Raw genomic sequence first — 15,247 nt, forward strand, 5'->3', positions numbered from 1 at the left:
TGCGGTGAACATAGTTCTGGTTTCAAAATATCTTGCAGAGGTGAATTTTGCAGAAAAAGTAGGAAATCAAAATTTTAAGATAATAGGCAACAAGTATTTGTCAAAATCTCAATTCAGATTTGACAGAGATGTCATAAATAAAAAAAATCCAAGGAAATTAGGGCTACACCTGGTAAAGTCTCCAAAAGGTAAAATGTTACCAAACTGATAGTTTTACCAATGAAGGCAAATTTCTGTTTCAAGGTGTAGTCTTTTCTTAATTAACACAAATTTTTCTTGCTTTTTTAACTAATGAAGTAGTCATCCTTTAAGAGACACTGAAAGGAGGCCAAAATGTTTTTACTTTGAGGGCTTGATGAGATAATATGTTGTTTTTTTTTTTTCTGGTGTGATCTATTTGTCCAGCAGTTGAGAGTTAATTATCTTCAGGGCTGTAGATAATCACAAATAGAAGGGTCCTTTGGGCAGAATACAAAGCAATATCCTTCCTGGGACACTCTGTGCCCACATATTTGGGAACAGTTTTCCCACAGAGGATGCACCTGTAAGGTGGGATCATAACTGAATGGAACCTGGAAGAAAGAAATTTAATGTACTTATTTTTCTAAAGTGAAATGAAAATTAGAGCACCTAGATTTCCTTTTCTCTGATTATAGTGTCAGTATAAATTAATTTCAGAAATGGGAGCTGAGAGGGGAAGTTAGTGTACGACTAACTGAAAAAAATGGTTTTTAGCTATAATTATTATGTTTCAGTGTTTCAGAGAAAGAAAACTCTGAGATATGTAGTAAGGAGGTTTTGTCCCTCAGGGAATCCAGGGAAGTAGACCTGAAGGCAGACATTCTTAAGGCCTTCTAATTGATTTTTATGTCCTACTTAACTAGCTTTGAAAACTCTTAGCTTCAGTTACATGGGACTCTCCAACAGAGAACCCCAATATTTTGTCTGGATTAATATTAATTTCAATGGGAACAAATGGCAAAATTATATTCTAATATTACAAAATAGATGTATCAGAAAAATAGTTTGTGTAGCTGACTTATCTCCTATTCCCTTTTCCTATTCTGTTTTCCTCCTTTTAAAAAAATTAATTGAAACTATCAATCTCTTATTTTTTTGTCGTTGTTTAAGTACACCACAGTCAGGGCAGGTTGAATCTCCAGCAGTCAGGGAACCATCAAATCCACGTGCTATACGGGATAATTATGCTGGAATTTTGAATATAATGATGTCTTCCCACGTACTAGTATTGTTGTTGATATCTCTAAAATATCAGCTCAACATTCCAACTATCTTACCATTTTTAACTCTTGTAAAATGGTAAAACTGGGCTTTCAGAATTACCACTCCATCTGCCCCCCCTATATATAGATATATATAATATATCTTTGCTCAAGGGCCTGAGTTTCCTGTTACTATTCCAAGGCTATGCATATGTAGGTGTTACACACACAAAAAAAAAAACCCAAAATAGTACCAAGGAGTTTGCATCTGGTAAATGTAGCACAAGTACAGCTGAGTAGGTGGTTAAGTCAAAGTGCAGTGAAAGAACCTGATGAAGATACATCCTAAACTCTTTGTGTGGCCTGAGTGAGACAGCATCAGGCACTGAGGGATGTTAAGTGACTCAAAGCCTCCTAAGTTATGTGAGTTTCAACTCTGCATGTTCTCAACTCTACATAATTCTTGATGCTTTGTTGGGCAAGGAAAATACAGTCACAGAACTTGTTTTTATTTTTCTTTCCAGAAAGACCTTTTCTTTTTGCTCAGAAGAGGTCATCAGTTATATATAAAATATAAAAATATGTATAGGTAATAGATACCAAAAAATGAAGGATAAATAGGTACCTGTAAATATAGACAGTTGATTTGCATCACAAATCAATGAAATTCCATTCTGTTGTGTAACTGAATTTCAGTTTAGTCCAATCCAGAGCTCATGAAGCTAATTAAAGAGAAATAACTGCATATAGTTTGAATAATATTTTATACTCTTTATACTGTTGTTTTCAGTCATATGACTAAGCTGAAAAAGCATACCCTCTTTTAAACATAGTAAGCCAATTTTTCAGCAAAATTATTTTAAACATTAGACTGCATATGAAAGAGAAGGGAACCTGACACATTATGTATTCAAAAGATAAAGAGAGCCAAAAACTACTGAAGGTATTGTTAATTTTAGTACAATTTGGCAAGTAGAATTACATCCAAGTGGTAAGCTAACAGCTCCTGGTATGTGTATTGTTGCATAAAGATAGTATTATATAATGAACAAAAATGTTATTATTTTGTGTTAAACTTGCATCCAGAGAACCCTTATGAGACTGGATTACAGTCATGCCAGGAGACCCTGCTGTGGTTGCAAATCCCTGTACACCCGTAAGGAAGAGATAAAAAAGCTATCATTCCACATGATGAGGGGATAGTTGAGGCCTAGGGAGAGAGACAGAGAAAGAGAGAGAAGAGAAAAAAAAGGCCAAATGTTATAATACAGGTTAATGCCATGCCACCCTTTCAGTCTTTGCCTCATTTCCACAGGGATGTAACAAAAGTCTCTGCAGGGTGACCCTGGGTGCCACTTCCAAGCCACGTCCTCTGCAGCCCACGGCTTCTCCAGGTGTAGGGAGTAACTCTGGAAGCACAGTTTGGATCAGCTGTAAAGCTCTCTCTGTACTTGTAACATCCTTCCAACAGCACCATCCTTCTAACAGCAAGGATTTTCCTATGTTTGGAATCCTGATCATACTTGGGGCTTGTAATGCTGTAACTTTTCAGTCAGGGCTTAATTGACCTGGTAGTGCCTTCAGGACATGGATGTGCACATGGAAATGCTACAGAAACAGGGCTGCTGTGAAAGCTTCCTGTTTCCTTCAAGGCAGGCCTGTTGATCAGGAACACCCCAGCCTGTGGCTCTGAAAGTGCTGCGCAGCTCACCAGGAGTTCAGAGGTGTTTTTTTTGTGTCCCAGCATACCGTGTGAGTGGCAGTGGGCTGCTGCAGGAACACCTGGGAAATTTGAGTCCCTTGATGTGGGAGCAGGCAGCCAGCAGCATTTACCACCTTTCCCCAGGCAACAGAGGAGGCTTTTGCTGTCTGCAGCCGATGAGTTATAACTGGAGTTCCTCCTCTCCCTTCGGCCTTCCAAGCAGCGTGGTGTATGTCTTGTGGTTCTTATCTGCTCAAAAGTATGCACACAGAGCTTATCAGATCTGGAATGCTAGCACCCTGCCTTTTATATGAAGCAATAAATGCATATTTAGGTATTTCTTTCATCTGCATGGTGAATTAGATGTTTTTGGTGTTTTGAAGTGTAATTTTAGTGGTAGATGTAATAATACATTTAAATTAGTTGTTGGAGATATGCAATGCTTTTTCTCATGAAAATCCTTTTTAGGCTTCAGCTGATGCTACGTTATGAAGTGATACTACATATATTTTGTAATCTATACTCATGTCCTCTAATGATTGGATGCTTTACAGATCTGCAAGCAGACAGCAGAGAAGCCTTCCTGAATTTCCTTTTGAAGACATTTACACAATAACACAATTATTTGTTAAAGCAGAGATGATAAGGAGCTTTTATAGCCAGTTATATAATGTAACACTGCCAGGTAATGTGCCACTACCGAGTGACACCCTTTTGGGAAAGACAGGGAACCACTGTCTGTGGAGTCTGGCAAAAGTGGTGATGTTTATGGGCTTCCTTTTTTTAAGAGGTAGTTTACAGAGACACCATCACTGTATGTGTTTGTTGACATGTTTTTTGTAGGCAGATGTGAGGTTGCTCTAAACTGGAAGTCGTGTAGTTTACGTAAGTGCTAACCATAGCTAAACTGGATTAGAGTGGGTTTGTGGCCAGTCATCTCCAAGTGTGGGCAGAGTGAGCTCACATCTCCCTGCAAAGCTGTGGAGATGCAGCCTGTTTTAGGTACTTCTTTTGAGCCTTGGTTCTGTAATAATGACATCACAACTTCTGAGGGGTAGAATTATAAAGCACCACTGCTACAGAGGGAAGAAATACTAGCTGCTTTCTGTCTATTAGGAACTAGGAAGCATAAAGCAACTTCTGCTGAAGGTTGAGCAGAAAATCTATTACAAAAGCAGCAAAGGAGTACAGAGCTTTGGACAGCAGTTTTTACACTGTATGTGCTGTGGTGTGGCTCTTACCTCCCTGTGATGCAATGCATGTTTTAAAATGACCACTTGTGGAACAGGTGGTGTGCTCTGATTCCTTCTTTGCTGGATCACTTGTCTGCAATCTCTGTTACGGAGTACAAAAATCCAAATGAAGTTCATTACAGAGGGACTATTTTAAAACTAAAAGTGATAGGGAAACAATGTTTCTTTGGTTGGGTTTTTTACTATATTTTTTACTTTTTTACTATATTTTTTACTTTTTGCTTATTGGTTTGGGTGTTTTTTGTTTTGTTTTGTTTTATTTTGGCTATGCAAAGAATGAAGGAGAGTAAAGATTTCAAGAAAGAAGCCAGCAAAGGTAATAAATACAATCCTTGGGTGTTTGAACAGGAATGAAACAAAGGGAAACTAGCAGGAATATGCTGGTAGTGGTTAATTACTGTGTTTGCTTTCCTGCTTCAAAATGATCACATATGGAGAATATTCTGTGTGTAAGTAAAACATTTTTCATTGAACCATCTTGAAAGAAATGTCCTTTACCTGAATGAAGATTTTTAGAAATCCAGTTCAAAGGTTTTCATTACAATCGGCCTACTGCCTCCTTTAGTTTTGTGATTGTGTCTAGACACTTACATGTCATTAATGATGCTTTAATTGTGAAATATTGCACATTTAAGGGTGTGAAATTACTATGTGATTCAGGCCCTAAATGTGTAGTTTCATTTCTGTATTATTCCTTTTTCTCATTTCACATTATGCTATAATTCTGAAAATAGTCTTTTAACAGTTTTTAAATTATACATATTTTAGTCCCAGCAGCCCACAATGATAGGCCACATTCTCAAATGATATAACATGATGCCATGCTTTTGGCTAAATGACTACTTCCATTTTTTGCTTCCAGGCTTCCTTCATGCTCACTGGTGACTGTACACAGAAAATACAGGCTACCTGTAGAGGCTCTGTCTTAGAAGAATCAGAATACTTTAATTAAGGATTTTTTTTTAATTGCAATTTTATTTTCTGCTTTCCAAAACTGTTGATTTTTTTTTTCCCTGAAGACTGAGACCTATGGGAATTATTAAGAGCTGACGGGGTGAAAAGATAACTATTTTATAACTGATATTTGGCTTTTTATAGAATTTTCTTTGGTTCATAACTCATAGGGTAAATCCTACTGTCATTTAGTGATGTTCATAATCCATTTTATGTCAGTGTTGGTGTCAACATGTGCTTGCAAGACAAGCCAAGGCTTAGCTGTTTGAAAATAGAGTTATTTTGAAGGATTCTGTTAAATTGTTGGATGATTGTGTATTATTCTTAAGTCAATGAGAAGTGGTTACCTTTACTAACTCTTTAGCAAAGGTGCCTGAAATCAGAGTGCAAGCTGCTCTTACAGCTATTTTCCCCCCCTTTCATAGTGGCATTGGGAGAGCAAGTCTTTAATAAGGATGGTAGCAATCTTCTAAACATGCAGAAACTGCAGGTATTCAGAATGTTTTGAAAGCATTTCAGCTGCAAAATACCTGAGTGAAATTTCTGGTGGGATTTGTACCAATTAAAACTACAGAATACTTTAAGACAATTTTGTCCCTGTATATGTTTATGCAACAGATCTTCACCCGTGTGGTCACCCGGAGTTCCACTCGAGACTTCTTAAGTGAAAATGTAAATGGTTTGAGCTAATAGAATAATTTTTTTATTAACGCTGTGATGTTAGTGTTTGATGGACAGAAAATTTTCTTTCTTTTCTTCTTTTGTATGTGGATAAGAAAATAGGGTTTATTTTCAGTTTAAGAAAAAGTACTTGGACATGTACAAATAATAAAATGATGACGGCTATAGAATATAGGAATACAAGTGTAAGAGAAGAAAAAGTAGTTAGCAACCACTCAGTCTAATTAGGTCATATGTATCTGTGTGTTAGCTATATTTTCCTTCTTTTGGGCAGGAAACTGTGCAAGGTAAAATGAATCTAGGCACTAAGAAAAAGGTGTTTGCTTCCATGCAAACTCTGGATACCTCATACCTGAAATGTCACTGTGTTTCTGGTAGATTAGCATGTTTTCAGCATTTTCCTTGTACTCTGCCTGTGTTTGTAGACCATGAGTATTACTGAACCCTTCCTGGACTGTACTATTTTATTACATTTCCTAAGGGAAAGTAGTTAAAGGAAAAGTTGCTTTTGTATAGCCTGCTAAATGCAACAGACACCTCAGCTCTGACGAGTCCATTTTGAACAGACCAGGCTCTTCAGGGCTGGGCTTTTCCCCCACCCTGCCCAGCTCCATAATGGATAAGCCTGCAGCTGATTCACAGTTCTGAGGTGTTATCTGAGCAACAAGCCTTCACTGGCTCAGGATCACTGGGTACAGTTAGCCCTGTTCTGCCTTCTCCCTCACTTGCACTGTTGCTGTAGGAATTAAGGCTTCACATACCTATTGTTCTGCAGGATTTTTTACCAAACTGAACTTTTTCCCTGCTGGATTACCAGAATGCTAAAGCTAAGTTTAAATTTTTGTATGTTTAACCTTTCCCCCTAATTGCTTGCCCAGAATAAAGGTTTGGTGCTTTGTTCCTAAATTCTCAACATGAGGTGGTGTGCATTAAAGTGTATTTATATTTTCAGATTAATTAACTCTAACCTTATGAACCACTGTCCTTGTTTAATTGGAGGCTCCAAAGCACACTAATGGCATAAATCAGCTGATAATGAGATTCAGACTTGCTTTTAAAATATATAATAACAACACTGCATTGATAGAACAAATGAGATTTGTTGACTCTCTGTTGGTATTACAGGAGAGAAGACACGATTAAATGTGTACTTTCAGGATGGGGGAGGGCTTGGTTGGAATGAATAATATGCACTTCAGGGTGGGTGTATGAAATAAGGAGGATATTCTGCATCAAGATAAGTTTGGTATTCTCTCCTTGTCTCTAAGCACTCTGCAGTACTGGCTGGTGCACTTTAGGATACAGAAATGTTGTGGGAAGGTGTTTCTTAAAGATTACTGGAGGCTAAGAAAAATGACAATTTCATCTTTAAATATAGTTACATGTTTTTAAACTGAGCTTACACCCACTGTTTTATGAACTGCAAATTAATCAGATAGCTCCCAGAGAACAAAAAGGTTTTGACCTAAACTAGTTGCCCAGGCTCCATTACTATTTTCAGTTTAATGTTACCCATATTCATCCTCACATTTTGGAAAGAAAACAAGGGCTGTGCAACAAAGTTTCTTTGTTTTGCTAAGAACTAAAAATGTGCTGTATGTAGACCAAACAATAAAAATAAACTACTGAACTACCTTCTAATGCATGGGGGTTCTGGAGAGAGGAAACCATGGATATTTAGAGGCATAAAGTGAGTCATTGTGCTAGTTAAAGAATTTTATAAGGCGAACTCTGTGGGTTTGAGTTGCATCTGCTACCTTTCCAACTAGAACTGAGGGGTATGCAGGAAAAAGAGTGTTGGATGTAATCATGCCTTATAGTGACTGCATTGTACTTAGGCTAAGCTTCTAACTGGAATCTAGACCATAAGAGAACAAAATCATTAGTCTTTCTTCTTTGTATAAGTTTTGCCTTAGATGGGCTCCAATTAAATGACCTAAACAATAATTTTACACCAGGTAAGCTGCAAAATGCTGTTAACAAACTACTTAAATAAAAAAAAAAGTAACAAGTGTTCTGTAACATTTGAGAACATAAAAAAAGAAAAATCTCCAAGCCAGAAACCCCCTCACAGCTATTTTCCTTATTAAAAGATAACCATGCTTGCATTTATGACAGTTCTTAGAAGCCATAATGGACTGGGTTGCTATGGTGTGAGATGCAGAACAATGAAATAATTGTTTCTCTTGGTATTGGCTTCCTGGAAACAAATTCTGTGTAAATTACTTGTCTGAAAGTGTGACAACAGTCTTGTGTTCTGTTTCATTTGGTTCATGGTTAAAAATCGTAACTATTTTATAGCAATAAAAAAGTAACATCAGTTCTGGGCTTTCTTTTGTTTCAATTTTTTTTTCCTTGTATATTTTCAGGTCAGTTTCATGAATTCAAAAGCAACTTACCAGTGATTTCTGGGAGCTGGGGCTGATTTTCTTGTGTAATTGTAAGTATTTATTATTTTCCCTGTTATATGCATCTTTCTAATACTTTTTTGACATGGGGAATGGAAGCAATTTTGAAATGCCACTGTTGTATTGCAGTTTTAGCATGCCCATTTTTAGCAAGAATTTGACCTCACTACTTTTAAACTTCTGGTAAGTTTTTTTTGCTATCAACTTATGCTTCTGCTACTCAGAGGAGCTACAAATACTGAATTAACAGTAAATATTATTATTTCAAGTTTTATTTTTGTTTTTGTAATAATAACAATGGTGGGAGAACAGCTTACACTAACACATCAATGGTGGCACTTGCTAACGACACCACTGCAACATATTTTTGCAATGGAAATAATTTCTAGAAAAGAACTGGGGCTGCAACTCAAGACAGACAGGACTTTTAGGGGAAATGCTGTGTGCTGTTATTGAGGAAACACTAGCATGACCAGCATCTCCGGAACTAGGAATACATTTTTATACCACTTGAAGAAATCTGGCCTTTATGGTTTCAGCAAGACCATGGTCATTGAGGTCACAGCTCAGGAACATGTTTCAGAGTATGCCCAAATTAAAATACATCAAACGGGACTACACCTAAACAGAAATGTTATGAGAAAGGGAAAGCCAGAGGAGAGGATTCAGAGGAAGATAGTTATTAATGAAACAAATAGAAAGCTTTCAGAATTGGTGTTTTGGATGGTCCTCAGCTTTAGTCAAGTATAATAAGGAAAATCTAATGGTCCTTAGACTTGACATGATATAAATTATTGCAATACCTCACATATGATGTAGTACAAATAAAACCAATCTATGCAGCTTGTTCTCTTAAGTCACAAATATAGTTTATGAATAAATATTTATTCAATCATTTGTGGAAAAAGATGTTCACAAAACTGCATTCATCAGGGAAAAAATATGGCTGGTTCTTGTCTCAATATGGAAATGTATTCAATTTGTACTAACCCTTCCTCTTTACAAGTGTTCATTTTCACATATGGTTTTGCTATTCTATTTGCACTTTCCTTCATTTACAGGTCAGCATTTTTTTTTAATGAACATTCTCAGTCAGATATAAAGAAAATATTATCAAATAAGATAAACAGTTTAAAACCAAGTATTATCACTGAAAAATAGTTTCGAGAAGGCAATATAAAGTGATTACTAAATTGAGAGTGAGGAATTTATCTTCTTTCTGGCTTTCCTACTGCTTATTTTTTTTAAGAAATCAGTTTCTTTTCTTCATTTTTCTTTTTTATAAATGGAAATAGTAATATATTAATCTATACAAAGAGTAGCTCCTTATACCTCAATATACAGCACACTTTCCAAGGAAAAGGAATATTCTAAGGAATAAATTCAGTAGTAGTTTCATGGTGAAATTTTCGTGTACCAAGCTAATTGGATGAGAAGTTGTATGTATTGTTCAGTTCATGTAGTATTACAAACATAAAAAGGGCTTTAGTAACTATATTTTGGGCTGCTGCTCTTCTTGGCTGACATCAACAAAGAGCTACAGTAAACAAAAGTGACATAAAAATGTACTTTGAAAACCATCCTTGTGTTTAGGTCAATCCAGTAAATATCCAAACTTCCAGGAGAGGTATGGGCTGTTTTGATCACACCACTGCATGCTGGCTGTTGCAGGAAAGTCTTTTAGCACAGCTGAAACACCTGACATGTTGTGGCCATGAGAGCTGGGACGTGGTTCAGCACCCTGAGCAACAAAGCTGAGGTGATGGCTGCATGAAAGGGTGAGCCACAGCTTGGCCTGTCACTGGTGTCCCCTGCAACCCAGGCCTCAATCACAGCGACATGAATATCTGGAGAAGCCAACACTGTGCTGACTGTTCTTCTCTGCTTAAATGACTCATTTTAGTGTTTAGCACTATCTATCTAGAAACATATGCTAACCTTAAGTTCACATAAACTGAAAATAAAATAAAATAAAATGTAGGAGGTACAACTGATGGATTCAGCTCTGTGTTTCCTCAGATACTGAGAAAAGCATTGAGGTACAGCTTCTACAGTAATACAGGCTTAGATCTTCTTAAATCATTTCTATTGTACCTCTCCAAACTTACAAATAATCTGTACATGAGTTAGGCAGATACAGATTCTTACTGTGCAGTAACAGGATTACGTACAATGTCATAAATGAGACTGATAGACAAACAGGACAGGCTGTGACCTGAGGTATCTTTCCATTTAAAGATTTGATTCCTGCATATACTTATGCATGTGAGCTGACCATGGAAGCTGATGGACTCAGGATCAGGGCCTGAGGCTGAACAAATAGCCCCTAAGCAAAGGAGGAGGTGGGAGCTTCGGGGGTTCACGTGGAAGACAAGAAGTTTGCTTGTATAAGGAGTTTTGAGAATAAATTCTAAGCAGTATTTAAAAAATGCTAATGAGAAGTGTGTACCTTTTTCATGTTATGCTCTAATATTTGGGCATGTTTTCATGGTGTGTTTGTTTGATCTGTACTCCAAAGGGAAGGAGTGCAGATCAGTGCTGGGAAGATTGATCTTTGAAACTCTGCATATTTTTATATGGGAATACAGCAAGATCAGCTAAATGCTGCTATAGGTCTATACCAAAGCTATTTCAACCAGGGGCTATAATAACTTTTTCCTCAAATTTTTGAAAGTTTTGTCATAGATGCATTCTGCTGTAACATGTAATTACTTGGATCATCCAGTTCAGGCAACTTTGGGATTTTTTGGTCATATTTAGCTAGTTTTGTTCAGGGGAAAATAGGATTGATGATTCATACAAAAGTAAATTCCATGGAAAATGTGACTTTTGTGCTTTTGTTTTATGTCCACAGAGTAATTGTCTTAACTAAAGGTTACCTTTTTTCCAAGAATGTGGTTTTAACATGGTTTAATTTATTTAGTTGTTCTTCTCAAGTAGGTTTGTCCAGTAGCAAACTGCAATAGTTATTTAAAGATATAAATGGCAAAATAAATGTAATTTAATAACACAGCATTTAGACCAAATTTTGCTTGTACATCAGCAATTCGATGCATCTTGTTACTAGCAGTTCAGTTTCTGTATAAACATTTTATTGTGGCTTGGCTACAATGTGAAAACATTGACTGAGAAAAATAAAACCTGAAATGAGGGGTGTTAAAGCCCATGAAACTTCAGTGTCTTGAGCTCTATAGTGAAAAACCTGCGTAGAAAGCATGGCAAAAATATATAATTGTATTTGGGAATAAAATCAAATTTCTTTGAAAACGAACAATAGGATTTTTATTTTAAGAAGTTTTGAGAACAGAACCAGAAACACTTAGGGAGCACACACATTATGACACAATAAAACTGACATTGTGGGTAGGTAAATTTTATCTTTTCAAACACTTACTCTAATCAGCATATTAACAGAAGTGTGCTTTGTTTCAAGTTCAATATTTGATATTTTCCTCCAATCTTATTTTCAAGGCAACCTTTATACCTTCTTTTTTGGTTTAATTTGGACTACTATTTCTATTGGTTCAATTTGGACTATTGTTTCTATTTACACCATGGAGCATCTGACCAAACAGATTTGTGCTTTGTATTTCTACCAGCTTATTAAAAAGGAGAAAATTACTTAATTGTGAATATTTGTATAACATAGTCAAAGAAAGCACAGCTTTATTGGAGCAAGTGAAGATATATATCTTTGGTACTATTACCTTGTGGGTTTAATTGATAACATGCGAATTACAGTTAATATATTTGGGAAAATATATGCTCTCTACTTTCCACAAAAACAATATACTGAACCCAAGTCTCAAAAAATTGATATCCATGTTTCTCTTCACAAGACAGGGCTGTTAATCAGCATTTTGGTCAAGGAGATGTTCGCCAGCCTATCACATACTTCTTTCTCTAAAGGGCTGTGTCTTTCAAAGTTCCTATTAAGATAGCACAGTGATGCCTAACTAGAATCTATGTTTGCTGCAGCATCCATATCCTTTTTGGCATGTGTGTGCTGCAGGTACCAGAGGCTTTATCCTCTTCTGCATCCTTTCCAGCTGACATTGTGAAATAATGTGGTTGAACCATCATTTAACTAGACACTCAGCAATTTGAAGCTCTGTTTACCTGGTTTTATTTTATAAATGGTGAATATAAAATAGATTTCTTGTGGAACCCTATCTTGCTGTTTTTATGTAAGGGTTGCAACACACAAATTTTCTAGTCAGAAACAAATTTCCAGTCTATAACGTGTGGTGTAAATAAATAAAAAGAAGACACCTGCCTTGAAGAATTTTTTGTCTGAGAATAATTTCCTAAATGTGCATATTTTAGATGTTCTTAAGAGAGTAAGTTGAGTAGAAAGAAAATGGAAACGGGAAAAGCATTTCTTTATATTCAGCTAAAACCTGGTGCCCAAACACATTTGCCAGTGAAGATCTGATAGATGCATTGTTGCATTCATCTGGAGTTTTGTAGCTGTACCTGAAAAGAGGAAGGTGTGGGTAAAGGACTCAAAGGGAGGGAAAGGTGGCTGGGCCACTCCTTTGCTAAGAACAGGACAGAGCTCAAATACCAGAAGTTCCATTTGTTTTTCAGTATCTGAAGCTCTCTCTCCAGCCTGTGCTTCCAACTGGGATGTCTGATGGACTCCCCAGTGTGATTTTATCCCAAGCTGTTTGGTTGTGGGAGGTCACCTAGGGACTTGTAGTTCTAATAGAAGGAAAGTCTGTTGCCTGATGCTTGCACAGAAACCTGCTCCTATCTGAGTTCCCCCTTACCTTCCACGTGCAGCGGACATTATTTTGGCTGCTTCTCTGCTGACCATGCAGGCTGTTTCTTGGTAATAAGTAAAAAAATAAAGGGGTACACAGAATACTTGTATAGTGAAAGTATTATGTTAATTTTAGGCAGTTTTTCTTATAATAAACAAATAATGCACTTAAGCTACTTTTGGGATTTTGATATTTAGCATAGCACAGAAATCTCCTTCAGTTGTTTATGAAGAATGTAATGTATGGCACAAGAGAAAATACACAAAATAACAGTTTTCATTCACATAAACCCAAGGGGTTTCAGGCTATAAGACTCCTTAGCAGTTACTGGATTGAGGACAGCAGTGTGGGCAAGAGCACCAACCAGCTCCTGACACATTGCACAAAGACAGGGGCCACACGTGTTGTCTTTGCTTGCTTTCTGATGAAAGTGGAACCATTTAGTGAAGCTGCTGCTAGAAATGCTTTTTCTCTTTCAAAGGGTGGTCATGCTCTGTATGTAAGCGGGGCGTCCTCGCTCTGCTGCTGCTCCAATGTGTGCTGGATGAGATCTGTGCAATGCACTAGATCCATCTGCTGTCTAAAAACTCCTTTGCAAAAGTGCTAAGCAAGAAAATGCAAATCCTCAGCCAAACAATTCTATACGCTGTTGATGTTGTGTGCAATGCCTGGGAGAGTGGAATAGGAAGTATCTCTGTTAAGAAGCCCAAGTAAGAATGCAGAAGCAAAGTACTTGCACAAGGCCATACCTGGACAGGTTTTCAGCAAGGGATTGGCATTTACTGAGAAATATTTCTGGAAGAAATGGTTGTTCATCACAAACCCAAAGTTTCTGGTAATTTAATAACTACAATGAAGTATCTCAGGAAAGCTGTAAAGAGAATTTTCTTTAAGCCATGCTGTGAGTAATAAATTATATACAGTATTTCTCATTTTACATAAATAAGACAAATAATGTCTTATTCTACAGTATAGATGAACTATACCAACAGTTGATGTCAGCATTAACTTTTCAAATCATATTACTTACAAGGGAGAGGATTAGAAAGTGTCCCCAGACAGCTTCATTTTCTCCCTGTCTTCCTAATGCCCATCTACCAAAGGCTGTTTGATTCATTTATTGACATAAAACAGAATTGCTTAGAACTAACCACTCATTCATCATAATCACAGTTACAAGAGAGAGCAGGGTAAGAGGTTAACTGCTTGCTAGATGTATCAAGATCTTTGGTATATACCAAAGTCTGACTCAATAGGAATCTGATAATGGTCTGCTGAAGGTAAAACATAAGCATTAATAGCTAAATAAAAAAATTGATAAAGACTGTGCTGTAAAACAGTCACATTTCTTAAGTTAATTAAAAAGAGCTGATCAAAGTGAAGCCCACATTAAAAATGTTACTTTAAGATATTAAAGATAAGATAAAATATAAAGTCAGTTTAAAAAAATAAGTGAATTTAAAAAAAATCAATTTTTTTTCTTCTTGGCAATGCTTTAATGAATAATTAAAATAAAAATAATGTGAAAGTATTAATTTTTACTTTTAGTAGTTTAAGTTCCTGTCCAGTGATGAGGAATTGATATTTTTGTGTGTCTACACTAACAAGACATTGAATAAAATCAATTTGAAGTAAGTGGGAGCAGCTCTTGTTCTTAATACATGCACGTGATGGATTCAGTAGTGTGCATCATAAAATATTCAAAGGCTACACTTAATTGTGTAAATACAATCTTGACTCTGAAACTTGGTCTCAGAGATGCTCCCTGCAGGATCCAAAAAGCCCCAGGGAGTAATTAATCCAATCCCCCAATGCTAAAACAAAGCAGGTTACATGAGTTTTATCACTCACTCCAGCCTTTCCCAATGAAACAGTTCACAAAGGGTAAAACTTCACTCGAGGTTGTTGTTTTCAGGAGCTGACACATGGTCTTGCAGGGCAGCAGAGTGACAAGGAATGAGTAGCTGGCAAACTGGCTGTGTATAGGAAATTTCTACTTTAGTATATCTTTTCTACTCAAATGTTTTACTAGTTTGGAATGTAACAGTTTTTTTTTTAAGAATTGGTCACTGGTATGACACAACTACAGTTAGATCTGCTGAACTGATCAGAGTAAAGTTCAGGAATCTGAAGCTAATCATAGTAAGGTGAAAGTGAAGTAAAAGTTTCCCCCAACAACCCTCATAATTAACTACCTAAAACTTGGGAGGTGTTTCTACAGAGGGCACAGGGGATCAGAAATGTGGTTAACTTCAGAATG

The 15,247-nt window shown here is 36.6% G+C and overlaps 1 protein-coding gene across 2 annotated transcripts in view; it reads left to right on the forward strand.

Moving 5' to 3' along the window:
- Nucleotides 1-15,247, forward strand: part of SOX6 (SRY-box transcription factor 6) — a 369,094-nt gene that overhangs the window by 42,419 nt on the left and 311,428 nt on the right. Inside the window, exon 2 of one of the 2 annotated variants that reach the window (XM_053944612.1) lies at nucleotides 8,183-8,253. The gene's annotated coding sequence lies outside the window, so the exon portion shown is untranslated. Of the gene's footprint in view, nucleotides 1-8,182; nucleotides 8,254-8,385; nucleotides 8,405-15,247 lie in introns of those variants that run through there. The other variant, XM_053944613.1, reaches the window with a different exon arrangement.

Source organism: Vidua chalybeata, chromosome 6 (genome assembly GCF_026979565.1).
Source record: "Vidua chalybeata isolate OUT-0048 chromosome 6, bVidCha1 merged haplotype, whole genome shotgun sequence".
Lineage (NCBI taxonomy): Eukaryota > Metazoa > Chordata > Aves > Passeriformes > Viduidae > Vidua > Vidua chalybeata.